At 38.9% G+C, this 14,861-nt stretch overlaps 1 protein-coding gene across 1 annotated transcript in view; it reads left to right on the forward strand.

The window, feature by feature from the left end:
- The window catches only part of LOC5572477 (myotubularin-related protein 10-B), a 42,298-nt gene that overhangs the window by 14,921 nt on the left and 12,516 nt on the right, over positions 1-14,861 (forward strand). The gene's annotated exons all lie outside the window — the stretch shown is intronic.

Below are 14,861 nucleotides of genomic sequence, written 5' to 3' on the forward strand. Positions count from 1 at the left end.
GCTAACGTCACAAACGAGGAAGAGATCTGCATTACTAGATTTTGAACCATCCCGTGTAGCACGTATCAGCCTGGATGTCAATATTGAAAAAACCTCGATATCGATGAAAAAAAAAAATCCAGCGCGTTTCATGTGATCAAAGATTTCTTTAATGTGATGTTTTATGTCGATTTTAATTGGCTTTGCCAATGAATTTCCACGTGATTTTTTTGTTGTTGCTCTGTTTGTATTTTGGCTGACACGCCACCGGATGGTTTCAACAATGAAAAAAAAAAAACCATTATAATTGTAATAATTGTGAAAAATGCGTGAAAGTAGTAGTAAAAAATGTGGTCTACAAATGACAAGTGGTATGTGCGTCACAAGGAGAAGTAAATGCATACCAATATAGTTGCTGATTTGATTGAATGACAACCCCGCCTTGGATGAATTTTGGTGAGAATGTTCTGATTATATAATTATCTGTACTTGAACATTGAATACGCGCCGGTTCCAAAGTAACCATCTTTGAAACAGGAAGTGTGTATTCATTATCATTATCCATTTGATAACGGTAATGTATACATGCGGGGCTGTTGTTAGTGAAAGTGACTTCTGAATGGACGTGTCTCTCCAGCCATTCTGAAATGGGTCATCGGATCTGCAGTAGAGCTATCATCTTCTGACTCATGGGCTGAAGCTTTTTGCAAAAATGTAGTACCAAAGCAGTTTTACTGAAAACTTTTTTCCATAATACCACTGCCGGACAGTGGGGGTTAGATGGATCACATCACATCACACACATCCCGCGTAGCACGTATCAGCCTTTTCAACGTTGGAAAACCATGTTCAGACATTATCAGGATCCGTTATCTGGTCTGTTGTCGAGCGGCCCTCACGAAAATACCACTCAGTATTTTGTACACCGAATTCAGCAGAGTAATCTCTCTGAAATTGAACCACTTCACTGCCCTTTCTTGTAGATTGGACGTATGAGAGGCCATCTAACCAGGCATTTATTCATCCTCCCATACCTCCAGAAGTATTCGGTGGATTGATTGGTAGAGCTACTCACTATCGTGCTTGAGTAAGCATTTGGTCAGATCCTGTTGTATCTGTTCCAGCCACCTTTCTGGCTGCTTGGGCACGTCAGGAGTTAATCATCAATATTAACCTCCTTTTCCCGAGCAGCCTAGATAGCCGCGTAGTGTCGGTAGCGGTTGTTTCAACTGGCTAAGAATTAACACTACGGATTGCCTGTTCCGGTGGTAAAAGTCCACCTCACAGGTGACCCCTAATTTATGGTGTGATGCGTACCGTGCCTAAGAATGAATGGTTAGGGGGGTCTAAATAAAACCTAACCGCAAACGGAGCCTGTGGGGTACCAGGGCGCCCTCCACAGTATTGAGTCCTTCCTGTGCTACCCGGAGCAATGGTGCAGGTGACCTTGTGTTTCTCCGAGATAATCGGCTGCCCTTCTTCAGTCTCTATCTTGAGGCTTAATAAGGGTGGGATTATGAATATGTTGACATTTAATTTAAATTATCACCTATATGGATTCGCATTATGCGTTTTACACAGTGTATTCTGTGCTCTTTCGCCTTTGGCGACTTTAAATAGATACCGATCTGGTTTTTTCGTTGCTGGTCTTTTTCGTGCTGAGATTGCAAAAAGCTTAATCCTGCCTAGTTTGGGTAGTGGCTACGGTTAGGTTAGCTCAGATCAATCTTCAGCATAAAAGAACAGCAACGATCAATCTTTGCAGACTCATGCAAAATGGTGCAGCCCAAGTGGCGCTAGTTCAAGAACCCTACTTTCGTAGAGGGAACTTCTATCTAGGTAACCTTGTGGACCCAGTTTTTGCTACTTTTAGCAAGCTTGAAATGGCAAACTCGCGCTCCATGCCCCGCGCATGCGTGCTCGTTAATAAAGCAATCGTTGCTACACTCATTTCTGAGTTAACTACCAGAGATGTATGTGCTGTCACAATCGATGTTTCTGTTGGTGACCTCAACAGGAAATACGTCTATTGTTCGGTATATTTACCACATGATGAACCATCCCCAACGGATGACTTCAAACGAGTTGTCGTACACTGCGTAACAAAAGGCCTTCCGCTGATTGTGGGCAGTGATGCCAATGCTCATCACATCATCTGGGGCAGCTCGGATATCAATTTGAGAGGCTCCAGTCTGATGGAATACTTAAGTAGTACAGACCTTGGATTACTTAACATAGGCAATCGCCCAACCTTCATGGTTTCTAATAGAGAAGAAGTGTTAGACATAACGCTCTGCTCGAATAGAATCAGTCACGAGTTGACGAATTGGCATGTATCAGATGAGGAATCATTATCTGATCATCGCTACATCTTCTTTGAACATTCAAATGTAACTGCGCAGACTTTGCGTTTTAGGAATCCCCGGTCAACAAACTGGGAACTCTACATTGAATTGGTTGCGACCAAATTTCATGGATATTCTCCGTCCATTGAAAATCCAAGTGATCTGGATGATGCCGTTGATACTACAACATCCTACATTATGGAAGCTTTTGAAGAAGCATGTCCTCTGCGGTCTGTAAAGACTACAAGAGGGACCCCATGGTGGAATTCCGATCTGACTAGACTCAGGAAACAATGTAGAAGGAGTTGGAACAGACGCCGTTCAGCTGGATCAGAGTCGTTCAAGTCAGCTCGCAAGGCTTACAAGAAGGCTCTTCGTTCTGCTGAACGATCCGGCTGGAAAAACCTTTGTACAAATGTTTCCAGTTTGAGTGAAGTCAGTCGGTTGAACAAAATTCTTGCAAAATCTAAGGATTTCCAAGTGAACGAAATTCGCTTACCTAATGGTGACTTTACTTCTTCCGATGAAGAAGTTTTAGAATGTTTATTCAATACACACTTCCCCGGATGTGTGGACATAGCATCTACGGATGAATCAAATGTCTTTTCATGTAGTTACGAGTCTCTGGCCTCGGCTCGCAGTATCGTAACTACTGAATCGATTCAATGGGCACTTAATAGTTTTGCTCCTTTCAAATCTCCAGGAGCGGATGGGATTTATCCTGTTCTGCTCCAAAAGGGATTTGAGTTTATCAAACATGTTTTGAAAAAGCTACTTGTAAGCAGTTTTGCTACCGGGTACATTCCCAAATCCTGGCGTGATATTACTGTAAAGTTTATCCCAAAAGGAGGACGTGCGTCGTATGAGGAAGCGAAGAGTTTTAGACCAATCAGTCTGACCTCTTTTCTTCTGAAATGTCTGGAACGGATTATCGATCATCACATCCGTGATGTTTATTTGGCAAACATGCCTCTTCATGTGAATCAACATGCTTACCAATCTGGAAAGTCCACTGTGACTCTTTTACACAAAGTTGTATACGATATCGAGAAAGCATTCGCTCAGAAGCAATCGTGCTTGGGTGTTTTCTTGGATATTGAGGGTGCCTTTGATAACGTGTCTTTCGATGCCATATTGGAAGCCGCACGAAACCATGGGCTACCTACAATGATTACCAATTGGATTCATCAAATGCTCAAAAACCGACATCTCTTCTCGACATTGCGTCAATCAGCGATTCGAAAATTGAGTGTTTGCGGATGCCCCCAAGGGGGAGTCTTGTCACCACTTTTGTGGAATCTCGTAGCAGATACGCTATTGAGGCAATTCAATAATTGCGGTTTTCCAACTTATGGATTTGCCGACGACTATCTAGCTCTGATAGTTGGTATGTGCATAAGCACCCTATTCGACCTGATGCAAAGTGCTCTTCAGGTAGTCGAGAGTTGGTGTCGCCAATATGGCCTTTCGGTTAACCCGAATAAAACATCTATTGTTCTTTTTACGGAAAGACGAAACCGCGATGGAATTCGACCTTTACGTCTTTTTGGCACTGAGATTAATGTGACTGATCAAGTAAAGTATGTCGGAGTCATTCTAGATTCCAAACTTTCATGGACACCTCACATTGATTTCAGAGTCAAAAAAGCTTGCATGGCCTTCGGTCAATGCCGGCGAACCTTTGGTAAAACTTGGGGCCTCAAACCCAAATATATCAAATGGATTTACACAACAGTTGTTCGACCAATATTGGCATATGGATGTCTTGTGTGGTGGCAAAAGGGCGAAGTGAGAACAATCCAATCAAAATTGGGCCATCTCCAAAGGATGTGCTTGATGGCGATGTCTGGTGCGTTCTCTACAACTCCCACAGCAGCGCTCGAGGCCCTTTTCGACGTTGCGCCACTACACATATATCTTAAACAAGAAGCACTTTCTTGCTCTTACCGTTTATGGGTACTGGATCTACTGGAGAAAAATCCAGTGAATCGTAGATCTACACACACTTCGTTGTTTCCACTTTTGGTGAATTGGGACAAAATTGTCCTTGCTCCAAGTGATCTCACAATTGCTTGTAACTTTCCTTACAGGACATTTACCACACAATTCCCTTCACGGGAAGAGTGGACGTCTGGCTATTTGGAAAGAAGTATATCAAACAATATAGTATGTTACACTGATGGCTCCCTTCTTGAAGGTAGAGCTGGTGCAGGAGTATATTCTCGTGAGCTAAGGCTGAATCAGTTTTACTCACTTGGTAGAAACTGCACCGTTTTTCAGGCGGAAATATTTGCTCTTATGTGTGGAGTGCAATCAGCACTTCAACAGCGCGTAATGGGTAAAGTCATATACTTCTGTTCAGATAGTCAGGCTGCTATAAAAGCTCTCGCTTCGGCCAACTCAAGGTCGAAGCTTGTTATCGCATGTCGAACTCAAATTGAGGAACTGAATTCAGTCAACTCTGTAAACCTTGTATGGGTACCTGGCCATTCTTCCATCGCTGGAAATGAATTGGCTGATGAGCTAGCTCGCGATGGAGCATCGCATGACTTCATTGGCCCTGAGCCGGCTATTCCAATTTCGAAGTGCTGGGTGAAGCTTCAGATAAACTCTTGGGCGGCAACTCAGCACAAGCAATATTGGAATAGTTTGGAGTCGTGTCGTCAAACAAAATTGTATATTACTGAGCCATCTCCAAAGGTGGCGAAGTATTTAACAAATCTGTCAAAGCAGAATTGCAGTCTCTTGGTCAGAGCGTTGACAGGCCACTGCCGACTCAACTATCACATGGCAAATATTCAGCGTGCTGACTCATTTGTGTGTGATAGTTGTGACTCCGATTATGGAACTTCGTATCACCTGATATGTAACTGTCCAGTTTTTGCGCAAATGCGATTCCAATTACTTGGTAAACACTTATTAAGTGAAACTGAATACAGAAGCCTGAATCTTCAGGACATCCTGTTATTCTTAACCCGCTGTGGTAATGAGCTATAGGCTCTCTTTACGCTCACGCGTTTTGCAGTGCCCTTTTTAGGGCGCTGTTCGAACCCATTGTGGTATGGAGCTACATGCTCTCATTTCGCTTATGCGATCTTCCCTCTTCAAGGGACCCACTCCTATTTCCTCCCATCTTTCCCTTCCCTTTCCTCTCCCATCGGGTAGATGATGAAATAGGCTCAAATATGGCGATGGCACAAATCTCCCAACTGGTGGGGAACGTGCCTTTGGAGCCGGCCTTCTGATACCTGATACCTGATACTCAGTATTTTGTACACCGAATTCAGCAGAGTAATCTCTCTGAAATTGAACCACTTCACTGCCCTTTCTTGTAGATTGGACGTATGAGAGGCCATCTAACCAGGCATTTATTCATCCTCCCATACCTCCAGAAGTATTCGGTGGATTGATTGGTAGAGCTACTCACTATCGTGCTTGAGTAAGCATTTGGTCAGATCCTGTTGTATCTGTTCCAGCCACCTTTCTCGCTGCGCAACGCTTGTTCAAAGCGGATTCGACGCGAACACGAATTTGGCAAGGCTGGTAATCTTGCAACATATCCTGCCAAACGTAACCTTTCAACTTTCGCCATCTTCAGGTAGACGAACTCAGCCCCTACCTTGAAAGTAGAGGAGTCTCTTTGCTTACAGGCTCACCGGTGCGTTGTACATTATGAGATCTTTTTTTGGTGTGCCTCATTTTTCTTGAGGTGTGTCTCAATGCGTTCCTTCTCATGTGATGTTTAACATTCAGTGCAATAATTGAAGTGGTGACCAAATTTTTCAACAAGGGTCAAAATAGTAACTCTTGGATTATGAGTCTTCGACCATATCAAGTAGACCATCTAGACACCTGCATAATAAGGTGAAAATAGTTGTAGAGGCTCTTCGTTACTAAGCAGTTGTTTTACAATTAGGATACCGATGTAGAGCGTAGCGCCAAGCAGCGCATGAGACGAGTCTCTTCGGGTGCACGAAGATTAATTATGGTTTTTCATTGTTTGTTCTATACCATGATGTTGTTTTGGTTCCTAAAATTAATCTGACACTTTGAGGCCCGGTACTCACGCTGTCAGTTCGTGGCAAACTAGATGTTGGTAACACGAACAGCAGCGACATTAGCATTCTTAGGTTAATGCTTCTACTGGTGCACGTAACCTAGCGCGCGCCTTCAAAATTTTCGTGAGACTCCGACTAGCGCAGCACACTAGGATTCCGATGAGCTAACAGACGGTTTGGTTGGAGGCTCGTTAGCACATTTATGTATTCCTAAGAAATCCGTAACTCTATTTGAAAATATCCGCGTTTACTACTCTTTTATTATTATGTTTTACCGTCTTCGTCTACGACATATAGACGTGTCTCAAAGTTAATTAAAATTTGATTACCCTAAATTTTTAATCCTAGTTTTGACATCACTTTCGACAAATTAAAATCAAACCGATCACTAACATCATTAAAAGCTTTAACACACAAATTAAAAGAGTTATTTTGACCATAAGCAGTCATGTAATAAGGAATTGTCAAGAAAAAGGAACCACGGAATCGCCGTGGAGGAACGTTGAAAGAGACTTCGTTAACAAGACTACTCTCCTACGACAGTCGAGGTTGCCACAGATGGTGTCAAAGATAAACAATTGCTGCAACTGGGTCCTTCTAGCCGACAGAGTTTCTAAATTGATGAGTCGGCAGCGGTCTGGGTAATGAGGAAAATTGGTAGGATCAATCCACGGAAGGTGGCGCAATGCAAAACGCACAAATTTCTTCTGAACTCGTTCAATCCTCAACAGTGAATCAATTGTCACCCAACACGCAACAACAAAGACATTGTCATCTCCTATTCTTGTTGCAACAATTTCGTTCCGCAACATCAGTTTATCATCACTTGAACAGAATATGACAATGATCGATCACCATGTACGCAGCGATTTTCTGGGTTTCGCTTTGCAATTTTCGAGAACTTTCTCTGTGTTGGTAAACATTGACACATTATCGAACAGAATTCATAAAACAAATTTGGTTTTTTTGTTTAAAATAACTGATTATTCACTAGTTGAAAAGGTTGCAACAATATTGCGCTCTGTGATTGTCATGACAATTTTGCTTTTGATTGTATCCTTATCCGAAACAGTTGGAACAAACTAGAAATCCTTTATAAGAGAGATTCGCGGAAGCTGACATTTCTGTCAAAGTGTGAGCCAATCGAGCAGCGAGAGCTGTCAAAGTGTGAGCCAAACGAACATGCGTTATGTTTGTTTAGAACTTTTCTTGAGGAGTAGTGTAATCCGCTTGAAATTATTTCGGTAAAAGTAATTTTGCATGAAGCAAAATAAATGTGGGCTTCGTAACCGTGCGGTTAGTGTCACCAGGCATTTAGCCGCATCGTGCTAGGGAGTGTGGGTTCGATTCCCGCCTCAGGCCGGTAAACTTTTCGTGAGGAATGTTTTCCGACTGTGCCACTGGGCGTTGCATGCTAGTCCGTTGTCTAGTGTGGTGCTTCCTTCAAAGGGCATAAATGCCCACTGGAAGCATTAACGTGTCAGTGTCTTTTTTTTAATAAAAAAAAAAAAATGAAATGTTTTACTTGTTTGAATTTTTGTCAATGCGATTTTTAGTGTTTGATTTTTTTGGCTGTTTATTAGTTTTGATATGTAGCTCAAAGATCTATAACGAAACAAAATACACTTTATAGCAATGAGGAAGTCATGTCCGTGTTACAATATTATTCTCGACGCCGAGCAAAATCAGCACTGCTGGTCTGTTGCCGAATCATTCCATTTTACTTCCGCTTATCTCAATATAAAGGATCACTAGGACAAAAGGTTGTGAGAGAGCTTGCTTTGTTGTTTGTTTTACGTCTGTTTTGTTGACAATTTGATTCACTGTTTGCGTCACATGTAACCACACGGGATCTGCGTATTCTAGTATGCTCCGGATTAGGCCACAAAATAGAGATTTCAGCGCGTAGATGTCGGTGAAGTCCGAGGCGTGCCGTCTAACAAAAAACAACGCTGACCTAGCCTTAGCAGTGATAATTGCGAGGTGTTCGTTGAATCTGATTTCGGACTCGATTGTAACTCCGAGATCGCAAGTTGATTGAAAGCGTTCAATTACGGCAGACACTGCGGTATATTCATGTGGGAATAAAAATTGAACATGCCTAGTGAAGTGTGCATCGATTGGTTCTGTGTAGTAAATAGAATTTGAACTAGTGCAGTAGTTGTTGAATAGCCTAGCTGCGAGTCAGCTGCTGGCAGTGAGAATAAAGTGGATTCGTTTCGATCGCGTAATCCAGTTTTATTGGTTGAAAGTTCCGAAGACCTACATTCATGCAAGTATTGATTATTGCGGCGGTAGTGTGTAAACATCAAACACGAACAAAAACGACGCAAGCGCTGCGGGCGGTCGATTAATTACCTACCATATAGGGCTGGTTCATATATTTCATAACGCTTAAATTGTCCATTTCGGACACCCACCCACCCCCTCGTGACGCTTTTTGTATTGTTACTTTTTAATTTTTGTATGAGCCGTAACAAGTTTAGGACACCCACCCACCCCCTAAAGCGTTATGAAATTTGTGAATGGGCCAATATTCGAATTCGAATTCGAACGTTAAAAAGTTGGTCGATGGACAGCAGTGAGAGTGTGACGTCTGTTTGTCTGTGATATCATCTTGCATTTGTTGCTATCGATTCGCATTCCGTTGTTACTGCACATGTATGGCGTCGACGTCCGCTTGCATGGCTATGCAGTCCAAAGCAGAGCGAATTGAATTACCCGATATAGCTCAAGATCGTCTGCGAAGGATAAATTGCAAAACGAGAGCAGCTGATACAGATCGTTCACAAAAGTTATGAAGATCAGCGGGCCGAGGACGCTTCCTTGCTCCCGAAGTTATTTCGAACGCGCTAGAACTTGTGGAATTGACGGTTACGTATGCCGTACGATTGGAGAGATACGAAAACAGCCGTTGAGTTGTCCATCCTGGAAATACGAGGTGTGACAAAAGGATTTTTGATTGATTGGCGGTATATTGATTTGTTGGCAGCAGATCTGAACGCAAAGTACCGTAAAGTGCCGTAATTCAGCGCAGTTAAAGCCAAGTACGGACCTGAAACGTAAATCACTCAAGTAAAATTTCTTCTTTCTTTCTTTCTTTCTCGCTTTGGCGCAGACTTATCAGTCCATGTCAGCCAAGTCTTGTTTCGCGTAATGACAGCAATGAAATGTCATTTATTTATTTACGAATTTAACGCAAGAAATTTGATAAAGCTCTATTTTCAGTTCGGAACTGTCAAATGCCAAGTTCGTTTAAGTTGATTTGGTTGTTGAAAGTCGGTTTGCTTATTTTAGTTTCAAACATTAACTTTAATTTCTCTTATAAATTCGGCAATCTGTTTAATATTTTCTGTTTTATTTTCAGCTAGAATAGGTGTAATATCAGTGTGTTGAATTAAAATTGGGTACTTTTGTCTATTTGATTGATATTTTGTACAGTGGTGTAGAATATGTTTTAGGTCTTCTGTGGTGTTACATGTTTCGCATCTATCTGAATCAACGAGTTTCCAATTGTATAATCTTTCTTTGGTAGCTGTGTGTCCTGTTCTAATTCTGGATAAAATTATGGTAAGATCAGTTGATAAATTAATGTTTTCAAACCATGGTTTATTAGTTGCTTCCTGAGTTATCTGAAAGTGTTGTTTTCCTTTTTCTAATGATATCGTTTTATATTTTTGATTCCATATGCAATATGTTTCTTTCTTTATGTTCAGTAATAAATCGCTTTTTGTTAATTTCAATTCTTCCACCTGATTTTTGTTAGTACCTAGTTTGGCTGCTAAGTCTGCTCTATCGTTACCTAAAAGTCCGATGTGTCCAGGTATCCATTGTATTGTAATTTCCTTATTCAAAAGATGTAATCTGTGAAGAATTTCATTGCCCAAATAATTTTCGCATTGTTCATTGTGTTTTAGTAATTCTGTGGCACTTTTTGAGTCGGTTAATATTACTGGATGTTCAATATTTTGTTCTATTATGTATTCAATGGCTTTCAAAATAGCTGCTAGCTCCGCATTCATAATCGTGAACTGAGTTTTTAGTCTACCACTATAAGAAATTTTTTCTTGACTATCATAGAATCCATATCCTGTCCTGTCATGGATTTTTGATCCATCTGTGTAAATAATATATTTTCCTGAGTATTGTGATCTAATTAGATTAAGAACCATTTGTTTCTGTACTTGAGTAGAGATATTCTTTTTTGTTAATTTTTCAATTTCCGATTTAATAATTAAATTAGTTACTGGTTTAGTGTGAATAGGTTTAGCTAACTGAAGTAAATGGAAGTTATTGATATTAGCAATTTTTTCTAAGAATGAATAATGTTTGTGTAAATCTTCGGCATGTATGGAATTGATTAGGAAGGGAACTATGGGGCTATTATTGTGATAAATATTTTTAGTTATTTCTTTTAGTGCTAAATACTCTGCTCTCTCTTTTAGAGGCAATTCTCCTGTTTCCGATAAAATTACATGGTTGGGCGTTGATTTTAAGTATCTCATAGCTGTTCGTATATAAAGGTGTTGAATTGTCTCTAGTTTTGCAAAAGATGTTTTAGATGTTCCTGCTGAAATTGTTAATCCGTAATCTAAGTGTGGTTGAACAATTGCTTTAGCTATTCGGAGGGCAGTTTCAGGGTGTGCTCCATTTTTCTTTTTCGTTATCATCTTAAGAATATTAATTTTTCTTTTAGCTTTTGTTACGCAGTTATCTATATGTTTATTGTAGTTTAATCGGTGGTCTATAATTATACCCAAAAATTTATGAAAAGGATTTATTTCAATTTTTGTATTATGTATTGTTATATTTGTTGTGGGGTGAAATTTATTTGTGAATATTACCGTTGCACATTTTTCCGGGTTTACTATCATTCCTAAATTATTCAGGATATCAACTGTATTATTTAGGAAATCATTCATTTTTTCTTCTGCTTCTGTTATGGACTTGGCTATGACTACTGCAGTAAAATCATCTGCGAATTGGAAAAATAGTTTGTCGTTGCCAGTAATGCTATGTATTTTCATTGTATAAATATTGAATAAAACCGGGGATAGGGGACAACCCTGTGGAAGCCCTTTATTTGTAGTTTTAGTAATCTGTTTACCGTTTGCCAATTTTAATATTATTTTTCTCTTTTTTAGGTATTGATAAATCCAGTTACATAACTCCGGAGGTGTATTAATGTTCTCTAGTATTTCTAAAAGTTTTGCTATATTGACATTGTCAAAAGCTTTCGTTAAATCTAAAAATGTTGCTAATACTACTTGATTTTCTCTTTTAGCATGATGTATGTGTGAAATTAGAGCATTGACGCAGTTTACCGCAGATACTTTTTGTTTGAAACCAAAAGAAAAGGGAGGCAATAGTTTTTCTTCTTGTAAAAAGTTGGTAAAATATTTCTTTATAAAAAAATTTATTAGTTTGAGTAAAACACATAGCATTGAAATTGGTCTGTACGACTCAACTTTTGAAGGATCTTTATTTTGTTTCAAAATGGGGACTATGTTAATTTCTCTCCAATCTTCTGGAATATCGCCTGTCTCTAAAACTTCATTGAGTATTTCTGTGATTTTGATCAACAAATATGGATTCAAATTTTTGAGAATATGAAAAGACAACCCATCAACTCCTGGAGCTGATGAATCTTTTTTTGAATAAATTATTTTGTTAAGTTCAGCACATGAAATATTTGGTTTGAAATCAGTAGATTTTAGATTGTAATTTAAATTTTGATCAATTTCTGGAAAATTTGTATCTACAAACTTAATAGCTAAGGTTTCATCATTAAGTAAATGAATATTATTTTTTGAGGGAAATCCTCCTCCAATTCTTTTCACTATATTCCATAGTTCTTTGCATTTCGTATCTGGGTTAATGGAATCGATTAATTTGTTCCAGTTGTTTTTAGACGCTTTTCTTATAAGTTGTTTTAATTTAGCCTTTGATTTTTTGAATAGCATTAAGTTTTCATATGTTTGGTTTCTAAAATATTGAATTAATAAATTATTTTTGATTTTTAATTGTTCTTCTATTTCCTTACTCCACCATGATTTTGGAGTTTTATTACTTTTCTTTATGTATTTTGAATCATTTATTTTTTCTTTTATTAGTGGTAGAAGTTCATATTGATTTTGTATTTGGTCTACATCTATCTCGTTAATCATTTCAATTGCTTTTGATTTATTTATACATTCGATTTTATATTCATATTTCTTCGCAGAGTTTAAAAGTTCAAAAGTTATGATTCTATGGTTACTCATTATTTCATTGAAATGTATGTTCCATTCTATTTTATGTGCTATGTCTGATGAGGCAAAAGTTAAATCTATTGTGGAAGGGGTTGTATTTGGCAATTTAATAAGTGTAGAAGAACCGTCGTTTAAATTTACTAAATCTGTATTTTCCAACAAGCTTTCGAGTAATTCACCTCTAGGACAATTATTCTGTTTAGGGTTCCATATTTGATTATGAGCATTGAAATCTCCAGCAAAAATTGTAGGTAATTCAGTTTGTTCGATTATTGCAATTATTTTTTTAAGTGGGTCTTTTATATCTTGGTTTCTCACTGGTGGTGGAGGTATATAGATAGAAATAATTAGTATTGGATTTTCGGTGTTTAGCGTTTTGATGGCTATTGTTTCTAAAGGACTAAGGTCTGGAAGAGAAAATTCTTTAAATATAATTTCATTACGGATTAGGATACCTACTCCGCCGTATCCATTTTGTCTCAGTAGTTTAACAAATTTAAAACCTTTAAATTTATAATCTTCGTTTGGTTTAATCCAAATTTCTTGAAGTAGTGCTACATCAATTTTATTTTCATTTAGGAAGTTATTAAGTGTTTTACGTGTGTCTGAAGGTCGAATGCTAGTAATATTGTGTTGGATGAATTTCAAATTCCTGAAACTGGCCATAGTGTTCCTGTATGGGTTTTGTTAACTATTCCAACTTCCGGCTCAATGATTGATTTGATTTGATCACTGATGTTGATAAGTAAAATGTCCGAGTCGATAGTGTCCTTGTTGTTTCTGGATTTTTCTGCATGTTTGAGAATACTTTTCTGAATTGCTGTTATTTTGTTGATTATCATGGAGACATCAGATTGCTTTTCCTGTGGTTGTTTGATTGGGATTCCAGTTTTGGGGATTGTTCCTGTTCGTGCATTTTGAGTCCTGTTATTCAATCGAGTGTTGAGGTTGTCGTCTACTGTCATCGGAGGGAATTCAGTCAATGAGTCTAGTCTGTTTTGTGCCTGACTTGGTTTAGGGAACTTGTTGGATGCCTCCATGAAGGTGAGCCTCTCATTTGCCATGACATATCGGATTTTGTCCTGACGAATTCTTTCTGGGCAGTTTTTGTCTGTAACCTTATGCGACTGTTTGCAATGAATACAGTTTGTCGGATTCGTACAAGTTTGACTGTCGTGGTCTGTTCCGCAGTTTTCACAGCGATTCTGTGTACTCTTACAAGCCTTTTGCCTATGACCGTACCTCCAACATTTGTTGCACAGTTTGATGGGGAAGATGTAAGCTTCCACCATCGCACAAACTCCGTAAATCGCGACTGTTTCTGGAAGATCCTGACCTGCAATGTAGATTTTAATGGTGTACGTGGGAATCAACTTTCCGTCCCTCATACGCTTGATACGTTCGATTTTTTCTACCTTCTTCTTGCCTGACACCTCAATATTGTTAAGGATTTCATCATCAGTGAGAGATGGAGGAACATTCCTAACAATGCCTATGGATTCTTTCAACATGTTCGGTACATACACCTTGTATTTGAACTCTTCCGTCAAAAGTTTTGAGTTGATTAAGTCTTCTGCCTCTCTTGGTCGACTAAAAGTGATCCTGTAGCGACCCTGTCCTGCAAACTTCAGTTCTTTGTAGTTCTTGATACCAATGTTGTGTAGCATTTTCGCGATTTCCATTGCATGAGCCGGTTTATCTGTTGGATTGATTCGTTCGATGAAGAAAATTGTGTTCGTAGTATTTTTAATCCAGTTGTCTCTGATTGAGTTTTTATTCGTTTTTGCTTCCTTTCTTGTGCTTTTTTTCTTTTCTTCATACATTTCCTGATTCGTGTCCATTTCATTTCCGTCGGTTTCGTCCATCTTGTTTTTTTCAGTCAGTCTCCTACCTGTCATTTCTTTTTTGTGTACCATTTCTGTTTCTGAGTCAATTCTGTATGCTTTTGTCTTCTGAGTTTCAATAATTTCTTCTAGCTTCCGTCTGATACCGCATCGTCCTGATTGTGTGTCAATATTACCTGGGAATGAGTACTGGTTTACATCATCATTGTCCTCAAACCCTAGAAACTCGTTTTCATCAGCGCTCATCCAATGAACCTAACCTATATTTACACCACTTACCTCTAACTTAAGATTACCTATTCTAATTGTTTTTTTCTCTTAGATTTTCGAATTCAAAGATTAATTATTGTTAATGGAACTGTAAAAAATAAAGAATTATCACGA

The sequence above is a fragment of the Aedes aegypti genome, chromosome 3, assembly GCF_002204515.2.
Source record: "Aedes aegypti strain LVP_AGWG chromosome 3, AaegL5.0 Primary Assembly, whole genome shotgun sequence".
NCBI lineage: Eukaryota > Metazoa > Arthropoda > Insecta > Diptera > Culicidae > Aedes > Aedes aegypti.